The sequence below is a fragment of the Staurois parvus genome, unplaced genomic scaffold, assembly GCF_062004578.1.
Source record: "Staurois parvus isolate SC_StPar_1 unplaced genomic scaffold, SC_StPar_1.0 ptg001181l, whole genome shotgun sequence".
Taxonomy (NCBI): Eukaryota; Metazoa; Chordata; class Amphibia; order Anura; family Ranidae; genus Staurois; species Staurois parvus.
Genome location: NW_028318977.1, coordinates 2,990,365 through 3,007,320, shown reverse-complemented (window position 1 = coordinate 3,007,320; position 16,956 = coordinate 2,990,365). Strand labels below are relative to the sequence as shown.

General features: G+C 47.2%; 8 non-coding genes across 8 annotated transcripts; all 8 read left to right on the top strand.

Moving 5' to 3' along the window:
- The first annotated feature begins 2,251 nt into the window (after nucleotides 1–2,251).
- Nucleotides 2,252–2,323, top strand: TRNAE-CUC (transfer RNA glutamic acid (anticodon CUC)). The gene has a single exon. It is a non-coding gene; the product is annotated as a tRNA-Glu (tRNA).
- Nucleotides 2,324–3,224: 901 nt separating this feature from the next.
- Nucleotides 3,225–3,296, top strand: TRNAE-CUC (transfer RNA glutamic acid (anticodon CUC)). Its single transcript has one exon. It is a non-coding gene; the product is annotated as a tRNA-Glu (tRNA).
- A 1,874-nt stretch (nucleotides 3,297–5,170) lies between these two features.
- Nucleotides 5,171–5,242, top strand: TRNAE-CUC (transfer RNA glutamic acid (anticodon CUC)). Its single transcript has one exon. It is a non-coding gene; the product is annotated as a tRNA-Glu (tRNA).
- A 901-nt stretch (nucleotides 5,243–6,143) lies between these two features.
- Nucleotides 6,144–6,215, top strand: TRNAE-CUC (transfer RNA glutamic acid (anticodon CUC)). Its single transcript has one exon. It is a non-coding gene; the product is annotated as a tRNA-Glu (tRNA).
- Nucleotides 6,216–7,116: 901 nt separating this feature from the next.
- On the top strand, nucleotides 7,117–7,188 carry TRNAE-CUC (transfer RNA glutamic acid (anticodon CUC)). The gene has a single exon. It is a non-coding gene; the product is annotated as a tRNA-Glu (tRNA).
- A 901-nt stretch (nucleotides 7,189–8,089) lies between these two features.
- TRNAE-CUC (transfer RNA glutamic acid (anticodon CUC)) lies at nucleotides 8,090–8,161 on the top strand. The gene has a single exon. It is a non-coding gene; the product is annotated as a tRNA-Glu (tRNA).
- A 901-nt stretch (nucleotides 8,162–9,062) lies between these two features.
- Nucleotides 9,063–9,134, top strand: TRNAE-CUC (transfer RNA glutamic acid (anticodon CUC)). The gene has a single exon. It is a non-coding gene; the product is annotated as a tRNA-Glu (tRNA).
- Nucleotides 9,135–10,034: 900 nt separating this feature from the next.
- Nucleotides 10,035–10,106, top strand: TRNAE-CUC (transfer RNA glutamic acid (anticodon CUC)). Its single transcript has one exon. It is a non-coding gene; the product is annotated as a tRNA-Glu (tRNA).
- The last annotated feature ends 6,850 nt before the right edge of the window (nucleotides 10,107–16,956 follow it).

Here is a 16,956-nt window from a genome sequence, read left to right as displayed (position 1 = left end):
TTGGGTGGAGTCAGGGTTTTCTTTGAAGCAACAGACTGGCTAAAGCCGCAGGCCCTTGTTGTCTGGTGATTAGTAGCCCACGCTCTCCCTGCCACTTTAGATCCGAGGTCAGGGAACACAAGCTCTCCTTTTGAAAGGGCTGTTTAGAGGTGAGGACAATCCACTGCTAACCAGCTGTAGCTAGAAGAAGAGCCTACTTCACCCCTTTTTGGAGATATTGCTTCTGACTCCAGAATGCATCCACTCCGCATCAGCAATTTGCCCTTGACTTCCTCTCGCTTGCCTGGGAAGAGTCAAACCAGCTCTTCCTGGTGGTCTAGTGGCTAGGATTCGGCGCTCTCACCTCCGCAGCCCGGGTTCGATTCCCGGTCAGGGAAAAATCTTCTTTCTCCACCCGAAGCCAGCAGGTTTTCTGCTTCTTTCAGAACACTGGTAGTAGCTGGACACCGTCGTCTGGGCTTCTGCCTAGCAGAGCTGATAAAGGTTTCGCCATCCATCCCAATGGCTTTCTCAGCTCCAATCAGCACTGTGAACCTTTTCCAGCCTTTATACCCACCTGGCCAACTCAGCCAGCTTAATACAAACACAATGACGGTGACATGAAATGCGTCAACGCCAGTCTCTGCTGCTTGATGTCGGTCTCTTTCTGAGAAGCCACTTTCTCAAAACCTTTGCCGCTTTCTTCCCAGACTCTGTCGACCATAGCCAAAGATGCTCGGAGGCACACTTGATGACAGCATTGCATAAGTAATGGGACTTTGCCTTCTGGATAAACACCAGGTTACGAGTCAACTCCTTCTGATGCAGCCAGATGCTCTTGGGTGGAGTCGGCGTTTGATTTAAAGCAACAGACTGGCTACACTAGCAGTTCCCTTGCTTTCTGGTGACTAGCATTAGCCAATCTCCAGACCTTGCCTTCTGGAACAATAAGATGTTAGAGGTCCACTCCTTCCCATGCACCGATAATATGCTGTTGGGTGGAGTCAGGGTTTTCTTTGAAGCAACAGACTGGCTAAAGCCGCAGGCCCTTGTTGTCTGGTGATTAGTAGCCCACGCTCTCCCTGCCACTTTAGATCCGAGGTCAGGGAACACAAGCTCTCCTTTTGAAAGGGCTGTTTAGAGGTGAGGACAATCCACTGCTAACCAGCTGTAGCTAGAAGAAGAGCCTACTTCACCCCTTTTTGGAGATATTGCTTCTGACTCCAGAATGCATCCACTCCGCATCAGCAATTTGCCCTTGACTTCCTCTCGCTTGCCTGGGAAGAGTCAAACCATCTCTTCCTGGTGGTCTAGTGGCTAGGATTCGGCGCTCTCACCTCCGCAGCCCGGGTTCGATTCCCGGTCAGGGAAAAATTTTCTTTCTCCACCCGAAGCCAGCAGGTTTTCTGCTTCTTTCAGAACACTGGTAGTAGCTGGACACCGTCGTCTGGGCTTCTGCCTAGCAGAGCTGATAAAGGTTTCGCCATCCATCCCAATGGCTTTCTCAGCTCCAATCAGCACTGTGAACCTTTTCCAGCCTTTATACCCACCTGGCCAACTCAGCCAGCTTAATACAAACACAATGACGGTGACATGAAATGCGTCAACGCCAGTCTCTGCTGCTTGATGTCGGTCTCTTTCTGAGAAGCCACTTTCTCAAAACCTTTGCCGCTTTCTTCCCAGACTCTGTCGACCATAGCCAAAGATGCTCGGAGGCACACTTGATGACAGCATTGCATAAGTAATGGGACTTTGCCTTCTGGATAAACACCAGGTTACGAGTCAACTCCTTCTGATGCAGCCAGATGCTCTTGGGTGGAGTCGGCGTTTGATTTAAAGCAACAGACTGGCTACACTAGCAGTTCCCTTGCTTTCTGGTGACTAGCATTAGCCAATCTCCAGACCTTGCCTTCTGGAACAATAAGATGTTAGAGGTCCACTCCTTCCCATGCACCGATAATATGCTGTTGGGTGGAGTCAGGGTTTTCTTTGAAGCAACAGACTGGCTAAACCCGCAGGCCCTTGTTGTCTGGTGATTAGTAGCCCACGCTCTCCCTGCCACTTTAGATCCGAGGTCAGGGAACACAAGCTCTCCTTTTGAAAGGGCTGTTTAGAGGTGAGGACAATCCACTGCTAACCAGCTGTAGCTAGAAGAAGAGCCTCCTTCACCCCTTTTTGGAGATATTGCTTCTGACTCCAGAATGCATCCACTCCGCATCAGCAATTTGCCCTTGACTTCCTCTCGCTTGCCTGGGAAGAGTCAAACCAGCTCTTCCTGGTGGTCTAGTGGCTAGGATTCGGCGCTCTCACCGCCGCGGCCCGGGTTCGATTCCCGGTCAGGGAAAAATCTTCTTTCTCCACCCGAAGCCAGCAGGTTTTCTGCTTCTTTCAGAACACTGGTAGTAGCTGGACACCGTCGTCTGGGCTTCTGCCTAGCAGAGCTGATAAAGGTTTCGCCATCCATCCCAATGGCTTTCTCAGCTCCAATCAGCACTGTGAACCTTTTCCAGCCTTTATACCCACCTGGCCAACTCAGCCAGCTTAATACAAACACAATGACGGTGACATGAAATGCGTCAACGCCAGTCTCTGCTGCTTGATGTCGGTCTCTTTCTGAGAAGCCACTTTCTCAAAACCTTTGCCGCTTTCTTCCCAGACTCTGTCGACCATAGCCAAAGATGCTCGGAGGCACACTTGATGACAGCATTGCATAAGTAATGGGACTTTGCCTTCTGGATAAACACCAGGTTACGAGGCAACTCCTTCTGATGCAGCCAGATGCTCTTGGGTGGAGTCGGCGTTTGATTTAAAGCAACAGACTGGCTACACTAGCAGTTCCCTTGCTTTCTGGTGACTAGCATTAGCCAATCTCCAGACCTTGCCTTCTGGAACAATAAGATGTTAGAGGTCCACTCCTTCCCATGCACCGATAATATGCTGTTGGGTGGAGTCAGGGTTTTCTTTGAAGCAACAGACTGGCTAAACCCGCAGGCCCTTGTTGTCTGGTGATTAGTAGCCCACGCTCTCCCTGCCACTTTAGATCCGAGGTCAGGGAACACAAGCTCTCCTTTTGAAAGGGCTGTTTAGAGGTGAGGACAATCCACTGCTAACCAGCTGTAGCTAGAAGAAGAGCCTCCTTCACCCCTTTTTGGAGATATTGCTTCTGACTCCAGAATGCATCCACTCCGCATCAGCAATTTGCCCTTGACTTCCTCTCGCTTGCCTGGGAAGAGCCAAACCAGCTCTCCCTGGTGGTCTAGTGGCTAGGATTCGGCGCTCTCGCCGCCGCGGCCCGGGTTCGATTCCCGGTCAGGGAAAAATCTTCTTTCTCCACCCGAAGCCAGCAGGTTTTCTGCTTCTTTCAGAACACTGGTAGTTGCTGGACACCGTCGTCTGGGCTTCTGCCTAGCAGAGCTGAAAAAGGTTTCGCCATCCATCCCAATGGCTTTCTCAGCTCCAATCAGCATTGTGAACCTTTTCCAGCCTTTATACCCACCTGGCCAACTCAGCCAGCTTAATACAAACACAATGACGGTGACATGAAATGCGTCAACGCCAGTCTCTGCTGCTTGATGTCGGTCTCTTTCTGAGAAGCCACTTTCTCAAAACCTTTGCCGCTTTCTTCCCAGACTCTGTCGACCATAGCCAAAGATGCTCGGAGGCACACTTGATGACAGCATTGCATAAGTAATGGGACTTTGCCTTCTGGATAAACACCAGGTTACGAGTCAACTCCTTCTGATGCAGCCAGATGCTCTTGGGTGGAGTCGGCGTTTGATTTAAAGCAACAGACTGGCTACACTAGCAGTTCCCTTGCTTTCTGGTGACTAGCATTAGCCAATCTCCAGACCTTGCCTTCTGGAACAATAAGATGTTAGAGGTCCACTCCTTCCCATGCACCGATAATATGCTGTTGGGTGGAGTCAGGGTTTTCTTTGAAGCAACAGACTGGCTAAAGCCGCAGGCCCTTGTTGTCTGGTGATTAGTAGCCCACGCTCTCCCTGCCACTTTAGATCCGAGGTCAGGGAACACAAGCTCTCCTTTTGAAAGGGCTGTTTAGAGGTGAGGACAATCCACTGCTAACCAGCTGTAGCTAGAAGAAGAGCCTCCTTCACCCCTTTTTGGAGATATTGCTTCTGACTCCAGAATGCATCCACTCCGCATCAGCAATTTGCCCTTGACTTCCTCTCGCTTGCCTGGGAAGAGTCAAATCAGCTCTTCCTGGTGGTCTAGTGGCTAGGATTCGGCGCTCTCACCACCGCGGCCTGGGTTCGATTCCCGGTCAGAGAAAAATCTTCTTTCTCCACCCGAAGCCAGCAGGTTTTCTGCTTCTTTCAGAACACTGGTAGTAGCTGGACACCGTCGTCAGGGCTTCTGCCTAGCAGAGCTGATAAAGGTTTCGCCATCCATCCCAATGGCTTTCTCAGCTCCAATCAGCACTGTGAACCTTTTCCAGCCTTTATACCCACCTGGCCAACTCAGCCAGCTTAATACAAACACAATGACGGTGACATGAAATGCGTCAACGCCAGTCTCTGCTGCTTGATGTCGGTCTCTTTCTGAGAAGCCACTTTCTCAAAACCTTTGCCGCTTTCTTCCCAGACTCTGTCGACCATAGCCAAAGATGCTCGGAGGCACACTTGATGACAGCATTGCATAAGTAATGGGACTTTGCCTTCTGGATAAACACCAGGTTACGAGTCAACTCCTTCTGATGCAGCCAGATGCTCTTGGGTGGAGTCGGCGTTTGATTTAAAGCAACAGACTGGCTACACTAGCAGTTCCCTTGCTTTCTGGTGACTAGCATTAGCCAATCTCCAGACCTTGCCTTCTGGAACAATAAGATGTTAGAGGTCCACTCCTTCCCATGCACCGATAATATGCTGTTGGGTGGAGTCAGGGTTTTCTTTGAAGCAACAGACTGGCTAAACCCGCAGGCCCTTGTTGTCTGGTGATTAGTAGCCCACGCTCTCCCTGCCACTTTAGATCCGAGGTCAGGGAACACAAGCTCTCCTTTTGAAAGGGCTGTTTAGAGGTGAGGACAATCCACTGCTAACCAGCTGTAGCTAGAAGAAGAGCCTCCTTCACCCCTTTTTGGAGATATTGCTTCTGACTCCAGAATGCATCCACTCCGCATCAGCAATTTGCCCTTGACTTCCTCTCGCTTGCCTGGGAAGAGCCAAACCAGCTCTCCCTGGTGGTCTAGTGGCTAGGATTCGGCGCTCTCACCGCCGCGGCCCGGGTTCGATTCCCGGTCAGGGAAAAATCTTCTTTCTCCACCCGAAGCCAGCAGGTTTTCTGCTTCTTTCAGAACACTGGTAGTAGCTGGACACCGTCGTCTGGGCTTCTGCCTAGCAGAGCTGAAAAAGGTTTCGCCATCCATCCCAATGGCTTTCTCAGCTCCAATCAGCATTGTGAACCTTTTCCAGCCTTTATACCCACCTGGCCAACTCAGCCAGCTTAATACAAACACAATGACGGTGACATGAAATGCGTCAACGCCAGTCTCTGCTGCTTGATGTCGGTCTCTTTCTGAGAAGCCACTTTCTCAAAACCTTTGCCGCTTTCTTCCCAGACTCTGTCGACCATAGCCAAAGATGCTCGGAGGCACACTTGATGACAGCATTGCATAAGTAATGGGACTTTGCCTTCTGGATAAACACCAGGTTACGAGTCAACTCCTTCTGATGCAGCCAGATGCTCTTGGGTGGAGTCGGCGTTTGATTTAAAGCAACAGACTGGCTACACTAGCAGTTCCCTTGCTTTCTGGTGACTAGCATTAGCCAATCTCCAGACCTTGCCTTCTGGAACAATAAGATGTTAGAGGTCCACTCCTTCCCATGCACCGATAATATGCTGTTGGGTGGAGTCAGGGTTTTCTTTGAAGCAACAGACTGGCTAAAGCCGCAGGCCCTTGTTGTCTGGTGATTAGTAGCCCACGCTCTCCCTGCCACTTTAGATCCGAGGTCAGGGAACACAAGCTCTCCTTTTGAAAGGGCTGTTTAGAGGTGAGGACAATCCACTGCTAACCAGCTGTAGCTAGAAGAAGAGCCTCCTTCACCCCTTTTTGGAGATATTGCTTCTGACTCCAGAATGCATCCACTCCGCATCAGCAATTTGCCCTTGACTTCCTCTCGCTTGCCTGGGAAGAGCCAAACCAGCTCTCCCTGGTGGTCTAGTGGCTAGGATTCGGCGCTCTCACCGCCGCGGCCCGGGTTCGATTCCCGGTCAGGGATAAATCTTCTTTCTCCACCCGAAGCCAGCAGGTTTTCTGCTTCTTTCAGAACACTGGTAGTAGCTGGACACCGTCGTCTGGGCTTCTGCCTAGCAGAGCTGAAAAAGGTTTCGCCATCCATCCCAATGGCTTTCTCAGCTCCAATCAGCATTGTGAACCTTTTCCAGCCTTTATACCCACCTGGCCAACTCAGCCAGCTTAATACAAACACAATGACGGTGACATGAAATGCGTCAACGCCAGTCTCTGCTGCTTGATGTCGGTCTCTTTCTGAGAAGCCACTTTCTCAAAACCTTTGCCGCTTTCTTCCCAGACTCTGTCGACCATAGCCAAAGATGCTCGGAGGCACACTTGATGACAGCATTGCATAAGTAATGGGACTTTGCCTTCTGGATAAACACCAGGTTACGAGTCAACTCCTTCTGATGCAGCCAGATGCTCTTGGGTGGAGTCGGCGTTTGATTTAAAGCAACAGACTGGCTACACTAGCAGTTCCCTTGCTTTCTGGTGACTAGCATTAGCCAATCTCCAGACCTTGCCTTCTGGAACAATAAGATGTTAGAGGTCCACTCCTTCCCATGCACCGATAATATGCTGTTGGGTGGAGTCAGGGTTTTCTTTGAAGCAACAGACTGGCTAAACCCGCAGGCCCTTGTTGTCTGGTGATTAGTAGCCCACGCTCTCCCTGCCACTTTAGATCCGAGGTCAGGGAACACAAGCTCTCCTTTTGAAAGGGCTGTTTAGAGGTGAGGACAATCCACTGCTAACCAGCTGTAGCTAGAAGAAGAGCCTCCTTCACCCCTTTTTGGAGATATTGCTTCTGACTCCAGAATGCATCCACTCCGCATCAGCAATTTGCCCTTGACTTCCTCTCGCTTGCCTGGGAAGAGCCAAACCAGCTCTCCCTGGTGGTCTAGTGGCTAGGATTCGGCGCTCTCACTGCCGCGGCCCGGGTTCGATTCCCGGTCAGGGAAAAATATTCTTTCTCCACCCAATGCCAGCAGGTTTTCTGCTTCTTTCTGAACACTGGTAGTAGCTGGACACCGTCGTCTGGGCTTCTGCCTAGCAGAGCTGAAAAAGGTTTCGCCATCCATCCCAATGGCTTTCTCAGCTCCAATCAGCATTGTGAACCTTTTCCGGCCTTTATACCCACCTGGCCAACTCAGCCAGCTTAATACAAACACAATGACGGTGACATGAAATGCGTCAACGCCAGTCTCTGCTGCTTGATGTCGGTCTCTTTCTGAGAAGCCACTTTCTCAAAACCTTTGCCGCTTTCTTCCCAGACTCTGTCGACCATAGCCAAAGATGCTCGGAGGCACACTTGATGACAGCATTGCATAAGTAATGGGATTTTGCCTTCTGGATAAACACCAGGTTACGAGTCAACTCCTTCTGATGCAGCCAGATGCTCTTGGGTGGAGTCGGCGTTTGATTTAAAGCAACAGACTGGCTACACTAGCAGTTCCCTTGCTTTCTGGTGACTAGCATTAGCCAATCTCCAGACCTTGCCTTCTGGAACAATAAGATGTTAGAGGTCCACTCCTTCTCATGCACCGATAATATGCTGTTGGGTGGAGTCAGGGTTTTCTTTGAAGCAACAGACTGGCTAAACCCGCAGGCCCTTGTTGTCTGGTGATTAGTAGCCCACGCTCTCCCTGCCACTTTAGATCCGAGGTCAGGGAACACAAGCTCTCCTTTTGAAAGGGCTGTTTAGAGGTGAGGACAATCCACTGCTAACCAGCTGTAGCTAGAAGAAGAGCCTCCTTCACCCCTTTTTGGAGATATTGCTTCTGACTCCAGAATGCATCCACTCCGCATCAGCAATTTGCCCTTGACTTCCTCTCGCTTGCCTGGGAAGAGCCAAACCAGCTCTCCCTGGTGGTCTAGTGGCTAGGATTCGGCGCTCTCACCGCCGCGGCCCGGGTTCGATTCCTGGTCAGGGAAAAATCTTCTTTCTCCACCCGAAGCCAGCAGGTTTTCTGCTTCTTTCAGAACACTGGTAGTAGCTGGACACCGTCGTCTGGGCTTCTGCCTAGCAGAGCTGAAAAAGGTTTCGCCATCCATCCCAATGGCTTTCTCAGCTCCAATCAGCATTGTGAACCTTTTCCAGCCTTTATACCCACCTGGCCAACTCAGCCAGCTTAATACAAACACAATGACGGTGACATGAAATGCGTCAACGCCAGTCTCTGCTGCTTGATGTCGGTCTCTTTCTGAGAAGCCACTTTCTCAAAACCTTTGCCGCTTTCTTCCCAGACTCTGTCGACCATAGCCAAAGATGCTCGGAGGCACACTTGATGACAGCATTGCATAAGTAATGGGATTTTGCCTTCTGGATAAACACCAGGTTACGAGTCAACTCCTTCTGATGCAGCCAGATGCTCTTGGGTGGAGTCGGCGTTTGATTTAAAGCAACAGACTGGCTACACTAGCAGTTCCCTTGCTTTCTGGTGACTAGCATTAGCCAATCTCCAGACCTTGCCTTCTGGAACAATAAGATGTTAGAGGTCCACTCCTTCCCATGCACCGATAATATGCTGTTGGGTGGAGTCAGGGTTTTCTTTGAAGCAACAGACTGGCTAAACCCGCAGGCCCTTGTTGTCTGGTGATTAGTAGCCCACGCTCTCCCTGCCACTTTAGATCCGAGCTCAGGGAACACAAGCTCTCCTTTTGAAAGGGCTGTTTAGAGGTGAGGACAATCCACTGCTAACCAGCTGTAGCTAGAAGAAGAGCCTCCTTCACCCCTTTTTGGAGATATTGCTTCTGACTCCAGAATGCATCCACTCCGCATCAGCAATTTGCCCTTGACTTCCTCTCGCTTGCCTGGGAAGAGCCAAACCAGCTCTCCCTGGTGGTCTAGTGGCTAGGATTCGGCGCTCTCACCGCCGCGGCCCAGGTTCGATTCCCGGTCAGGGAAAAATCTTCTTTCTCCACCCGAAGCCAGCAGGTTTTCTGCTTCTTTCTGAACACTGGTAGTAGCTGGACACGTCGTCTGGGCTTCTGCCTAGCAGAGCTGAAAAAGGTTTCGCCATCCATCCCAATGGCTTTCTCAGCTCCAATCAGCATTGTGAACCTTTTCCAGCCTTTATACCCACCTGGCCAACTCAGCCAGCTTAATACCAACACAATGATGGTGACATGAAATGCGTCAACGCCAGTCTCTGCTGCTTGATGTCGGTCTCTTTCTGAGAAGCCACTTTCTCAAAACCTTTGCCGCTTTCTTCCCAGACTCTGTCGACCATAGCCAAAGATGCTCGGAGGCACACTTGATGACAGCATTGCATAAGTAATGGGACTTTGCCTTCTGGATAAACACCAGGTTACGAGTCAACTCCTTCTGATGCAGCCAGATGCTCTTGGGTGGAGTCGGCGTTTGATTTAAAGCAACAGACTGGCTACACTAGCAGTTCCCTTGCTTTCTGGTGACTAGCATTAGCCAATCTCCAGACCTTGCCTTCTGGAACAATAAGATGTTAGAGGTCCACTCCTTCCCATGCACCGATAATATGCTGTTGGGTGGAGTCAGGGTTTTCTTTGAAGCAACAGACTGGCTAAACCCGCAGGCCCTTGTTGTCTGGTGATTAGTAGCCCACGCTCTCCCTGCCACTTTAGATCCGAGGTCAGGGAACACAAGCTCTCCTTTTGAAAGGGCTGTTTAGAGGTGAGGACAATCCACTGCTAACCAGCTGTAGCTAGAAGAAGAGCCTCCTTCACCCCTTTTTGGAGATATTGCTTCTGACTCCAGAATGCATCCACTCCGCATCAGCAATTTGCCCTTGACTTCCTCTCGCTTGCCTGGGAAGAGCCAAACCAGCTCTCCCTGGTGGTCTAGTGGCTAGGATTCGGCGCTCTCACTGCCGCGGCCCGGGTTCGATTCCCGGTCAGGGAAAAATATTCTTTCTCCACCCAATGCCAGCAGGTTTTCTGCTTCTTTCAGAACACTGGTAGTAGCTGGACACCGTCGTCTGGGCTTCTGCCTAGCAGAGCTGAAAAAGGTTTCGCCATCCATCCCAATGGCTTTCTCAGCTCCAATCAGCATTGTGAACCTTTTCCAGCCTTTATACCCACCTGGCCAACTCAGCCAGCTTAATACAAACACAATGACGGTGACATGAAATGCGTCAACGCCAGTCTCTGCTGCTTGATGTCGGTCTCTTTCTGAGAAGCCACTTTCTCAAAACCTTTGCCGCTTTCTTCCCAGACTCTGTCGACCATAGCCAAAGATGCTCGGAGGCACACTTTTTTTTTTTTTTTTTTTTTAATAAATATTTATTAATTTTTAAACCATATACAAGTCATTTCAACATATCTATTAAAATATTTATCAGAAACATATTTTCTCCTCTTAAAATTTATTCCTATATATGACTTTCTTTTCATACCATCCCCCCCTCCCGTATACCCGCCCCTCCTTCTCCCCATCCCCTCCCTTCCCTCCCTCACCTTCCCACGCTCCATATTCTCTCTTCTCTCATTTACTCCATATAATTCTGTTATTCCTAGATCCAATTCTAAACCGACTACCCAGGACCTTATCTCTTCACCTTTTTCGCCATTTCTTTATATTCTCCCCATCCTTTCCATTTTTTATTGTACATCTCCAGCTTATCCTCGTGCATATAATACAATCTTTCTGTCCCAGAAATCTGGTTTACTCTACCCATCCAGTCTTCCTCAGTTGGCACCTCTCTTTTCTTCCAGTACCTGGGTATCAAACTCTTTGCTGCGGTTAAGTAGTACCATATCCCTGACCTCTTATATACTTTGACTGGGAGTTCTGAGATATGGAGGAGGCATAATTCTGGGTCTAATCCTATGTTGATTTTAGTAATCTTCCTTATCAAGTAAACTATCCTTCGCCAGAACACCTGTATTTCTGGACACTCCCACCACATATGATACCACGTGCCCACCTCTCCACAATCTCTCCAACACATCTGTGAATTTTCCGTATTCATCTTGTGCTCCAGGTAAGGGGTAATGTGCCATCTATTCAAACATTTATAATTTATTTCCACTTCTCTCATACTAATATTTTCATGAATTAATGTGAACATCTTCTTTTTCTCCTCCTCCTCTATTATTCTTCCCATATCTCTTTCCCATTTCTCTATGTGCATTAATTTTGTGTCTGTGTCAAGTTCCATTAGTATCTTGTGTATTTTTGCCATTCCGTGTCTACCATTTCCCCGTGACTCAAAAATTCTCTCAAATGGATTCCAGTCTTTTCTAGTTCTTATAGGTTTTCGAAGGCTTTCAAAAAAGTTCTTCAGTTGGTAATATCTTAGTCTATCCATCTTATTAAAGACTTCACCCTTTCTTTCCTCCATATCCTCATATGACCCAATTTCCTCTCCTTCCATTATATCTCTCAATTGCGCCTCCTGTTTTATAATCCATTTCCCTGCTATACTATCTTTACCCGGGATGAAATATTTTGTGTTCCTAAGTGGTATTAGTTGTGAATTAAAAACCCACCCCTTTTGTCTGTGTAATAAATCCCATTCTTTTAAAACAATAAGAGTGTACGTGCTTGTGCTCTCCTCTAATTCTCTATATTGTGTAGGCACCCAAATACTATTACTCAAACTTATTCCACTCAGTGTTTTCTCAATTTCGACCCAACTTTTCTCCGGATTATGAATCCAATCGAAGATTCTTGCAATAATCCCCGCTTTGTAATATCTCCTAAAATCTGGTACCCCCAGTCCTCCTCTTTCTTTACTTCTAGTCAACGTTTCATACCCTATTCTAGGCTTTTTATTCCTCCATATACATTTTATTATCATTTTCTTCAGTTCTTTAAAATATGCCTCTGGGAGTTTGATTGGGATCATTTGAAATTTATATAATACTTTGGGGACAATTACCATCTTTATCAAATTTATACGGCCTATCCACGATGGATTTCCATTTCCCACCCTCCTCAGCTCCTCCTTAATTTCATTTAATAGTATTATATAATTGGCTTTATAAAGGTTTTTATTTGAGGTTGATAATTTTATTCCTAAATATTTTAATTCTTTGTCTCTCCAAAGGAAAGGGAATTCCTCTTGTAGTCTTTCTTTTTCACTGTTTTTGAGATTTATGTTTAAGATTTCGGTCTTTGTCGGATTAATTTTCAGGTTCGACAGGTCTCCATACTCCCTCAGTGCTTTCATTAAATTTGGAAGTGATGTTCTAGGGTTTCCAACATAAAACATCAGGTCATCCGCATAGGCCACTACCTTGTGTTCTCTATCACCTATCTTTATTCCTTTTATGTCTATGTTCTTCCTAATCATGGACAATAAGGGCTCCAGTGACAATACGTATAACAATGGGGACAATGGGCATCCCTGTCTTGTACCATTTGACATCTTAAAGTACTCTGATCTTCCTCCATTTACCATTATGGTAGCGGTAGGCTCTCTATACAACTCTCCAATCCACCCTCTCATTCTATCTCCCACTCCCAACGCTTCCAGAGTGTCCATCATAAAACCCCAACTCACTCTGTCGAATGCCTTCTCAGCATCTATCGACATCAGTATCATTGGGGTTTTTCCTTTTTTGCCCTCCTGTATAAGCAACAGTGATCTCAGAGCATTATCTCTACCCTCTCTTCCCGAGACAAACCCCACCTGGTCTCCGTGTACCCACTCCGGCATCAGTTCTTTCAGTCTATTTGCCAGCACCTTTGCATATATTTTCGTGTCTACATTCAGCAACGCTATGGGACGATAACTCGCACATTGTGAGGGATCTTTATCTTCCTTCTGTATCAGTACTATATTCGCCTGTAAAGACTCTCCCCTTATCTTCATCCCGTTCCCCAAGGCGTTCATATAAGTCTTCATTTTGGGAATTAAAAGCTCTTTATATTTTTTATAGTATTTGGCCGTATATCCATCCGGGCCTGGGCTTTTCCCTCCCGCCATGCTTTCTAATGCTAATTTTATTTCCTCTGTGGTTATTTCTGCCTCTAGAGAGTTCAGTTGTGTTTCTCTTAATTTCGGTAGGCCTGCCTCCTCTAAGTATATCTTTCTTTTCTCTCTATTTACTGTTTCCGTTTTCCTGAACGTATCCTGAGGTATGATATTATACAACTCATTATAGTACTCTTTAAATATTCTAGCAATATCCTTGGTTGAGTGTACAAATTCCCCCTTGGGGTTTCTTATTTTCTCAATATAATTTCTATTTTTCTTCTTTCTTAAAGTTCTCATTAAATACTTTCCCGGCCTATCTCTCCATCTGTACCTTTCACTTGTTATTTTATTAAAGACTCTTCTTTTTTCCTCCTCCATTACATTCTCTAATTCTTCTTTCTTCTTTATTAACCTCTGCATTATCTCCTGAGTTCTTTCCCTTTTATGCACCTGTTCAAGATCATGTATTTCATTTAATAATCTATTTATCTTTTCTCTCCTTTCTTTTTTCTTTTTTGCCCCCATTGCAATAAGTAGGCCTCTGATGTAAGCTTTATGTGCTTCCCACACCGTTGCAACCGACACATCCTCTGTTTCATTCTCCTCAAAAAACCATTCAATTTCTCTCTCAATTCTTTGACCAATCTCTTCCTCCATGAGAAGTGCCTCATTCAACCGCCATACATAGCCTTCTCTCCCTTCTCTACCCCATCTTAACTTCATAGCAACTGGGGCATGATCCGACAGGGTGCTTCCTTCAATTTTTACTTCTACCACCAACTCTATCACTCGATGTTCTACTAATATGTAATCTAATCTAGAATAAGTCTCATGTACGTGCGAAAAGAAAGTATAGTCTCTCTCCTTCATATTCCTAATTCTCCAGATGTCCACCAACTGACACTCATGCATCAGTTTCTTTAACATTCTCAAGGATTTGCTTTCTTCCCTCCTCACAGAGGAAGTGGTATCTATCCGTGGGTCCATGCAGATGTTAAAGTCTCCCGCTAATATCATACACCCGCTTTTAAAGTCCATCAATCTCTTCAACACTTCTCTCATAAACCTCTCTGGTCTCTTATTTGGGCTATATATATTTGCTATTGTACACTCAATTCCCTGAAGTTTACCTCTCAAAAATAAAAACCTTCCCTCCGGATCCGTTAATCTCTCCTCCACCTCGAACCTCATATTCTTTGCGAAGCCTATGGCAACTCCTTTTGCTCTTTTAGTTGGTGAATCCGCATAGAACCATGTTGGAAAATGTCTAGTCTTTAGTCTAACCTTCGACTCTATCTCTAGATGTGTTTCCTGCAAGAATACCACTGAGGCTTTTCTATGTTGAAGTTCTTTAAATAACCTGAATCTCTTTCCTGGGCAGCTTAACCCTTTTACATTATAGGTTATATATTGGATTTCTTCCATCTTACTCTTTTCCTTCCGTCTCCCTCTTCCTCCTTCCCTTCCTCTTTCTTATTCCTATAGAGCGTTTTTATCCCTCTACCCTTTTCTCTATCCCTCTCCCTCCCCCCTTCTCCCAATACTCCCCCCATTCCCCCTCCTCTCCCTCCCCCCCCCTCCCCCTCCCCCTCCCATACCACCTCTCCCCGCCTCCCTCCCCCCTCTTTTTAGGCCTTTACTTTGCCTAACTGTCATTTGTGGAAGTAGCATCCACCTTTGACTTAAACCTTAGGGCTTTACTCTTCCCATGGACAGGCTCCCCTCTATCCAGGTCCCCCCCTTGACCCCCTCTCCACTCATCTCTCTATAGACGGAAAAAGGAGTCAAGATGGAGGGATAAGGGGAAGAACAAAAAAAAGAGAGGCGACGAAAAGGGAGCAAGAAGAAAGAGAGAGAGAAAAAAAAAAAAACTTCTCTCCCCTTCACTCTCCCTCCCCACCCTTCCCCCCCTCCCCCATCCGTCTCCACCCCTCCCCTCCCTCCACTCCTTCTTCCCCAAATTCTTCTTCCCAACCCCTTATTTCAATTTTCTGCATTTCAAGTCTATTGCAAAAGTTTCTCAAGTCCTCTGGGAACCTCAAATGGGCTGTTATTCCATTTTTCCATCCTATTAAACACTCCGGAACTCCCCATCTGTATTGCACCTTCTGTTTTTTCATCTGCTCCAGCAGAGGCCTCAGAACTCTCCTCCTCCGGAGAGTCTCTGATGACAAGTCCGCATATATTTGAATATCCATTTCTCCATACTTTATTACTGGTTTTCCCTTAGTGTTCCTCCAGATTTTTTCCCTTTGTTGTAATTCATAAAATTTTACAAGTATGTCTCTCGGCCTGTCTTTCTCATGATTCCCCTGGAGTTTCCCATTTCTAGAGATTCCTTCTATATTAGTCCTTTCGATTTCAGAGTTTCCCATTATAAAGTTCAGTATTTTGCAGACCATCTCTTCTAGTATTTCTCCTTTTAAACTTTCCGATACCCCTCTTATCCTTATATTTCTCCTTCTTTCTCTATTTTCTTGAATTTCCGCCTTATACTGCAATTTTCCCTGAGCTTTTTCCATATTAATTATCTTCTTCTCTAATTCGGAAATAATCTGGGTCTGGTTTTTAACTTTCTGCTCCGTTTCTTCCACTCTTAACAACAACTGCCCCAGATCATTCCGAATTTTTACCATTTCTTGCTTTATTGTTCTCTCCAGATCTTTGAACATTTCTGTCATCTCTCTTTTATTTGGGATTTGTAATTCTGTTTCTGTCTCTGATATTTGTTGATTACTGATATCCATTCCCATTGACTGTTTAGGACTATTTTGCATACTTAAATCAGACTCTCCTTTGTCTTCTCTGCTCTGGGGCCTTTCTGGGGTCACATTTCCCTGGGATGTGTACTTTTTAATTGTCCCCGTTTGTGTCCCTTTAGGCCCGGTTCCCTTTGCACTTTTATTTTTCATTTCTTGTGTAACCTTTATTTCTCTTATAGACTTATACTTTGCAAAACGAAGAAATTAATGAGGTGTAGAGATAGAATTCCCAGCTTTGTCTTCCCGCCCTTCTGTATGCCTTTGCCTGCGCCTTGCGTTTATCTCCTTATTTTTTATTCTTATTCTCTGGGGGTCCCCCCCTTTTCTTTTCTTTCTCTCCCGGCTTTCCTCCAACTCTATACAGTTTTTGTGTTTAGGGCCACCGCCAGACTCACTCACCCCACCAACGCTTCTCGTGAGACGGCTCTAGGCTCCTTCCTCCAATTCCTTCAGCAGGTCCGCTCTCTTCCTCTTAGGGGGACCCTCCAGGACTTTTCTCCATGCTTTTCTGAGTATCGCTGGGAGTTGAAAAGATGGAGGAGGCTGTATAGCTCTGGGAGCTGTAGTACAAGGGTGTTGTGGAGCGCTGGGAGTTATGATGTAGGGGGCTGTGGCACGCTAGGAGTTGTGATACAGGGGGCTATGTACGCTGAGAGTTGTGGTGTAGAGGGCTGTAAAACGCCAGGAGTTGTAAAGCAGGGGGCTGTGAACCCACTGGGAGTTATGGTGGAGGGGGCTGTGGAACGTTGTGGAACACTGGACTCTGGGAGTTGTGGTGGAGGGATTTGTAGAGCAGAGGACTATTATTTCCTCTGCTCTCTCTGTCAGCCACACTGTCTCTCACCTCACCACCGCACTTCAGGGCTCTGGGGCAGCTGGCCGACACCGAGTTCAGCGTCTCTCCCTCCTCCTGTCAGATGCCGGCCGGCTTCCTCGGCTCCCAGAGATGCATAGCGGCCGGCCATGCACTCGAGCCGCGCCCCCTCACCTCCCGGCACCAGACACGCCGTCACTGCAGGGCTGCACACCAGCTAATCTCCGGCTCCAGGGTCTCCTCTCTCACGTA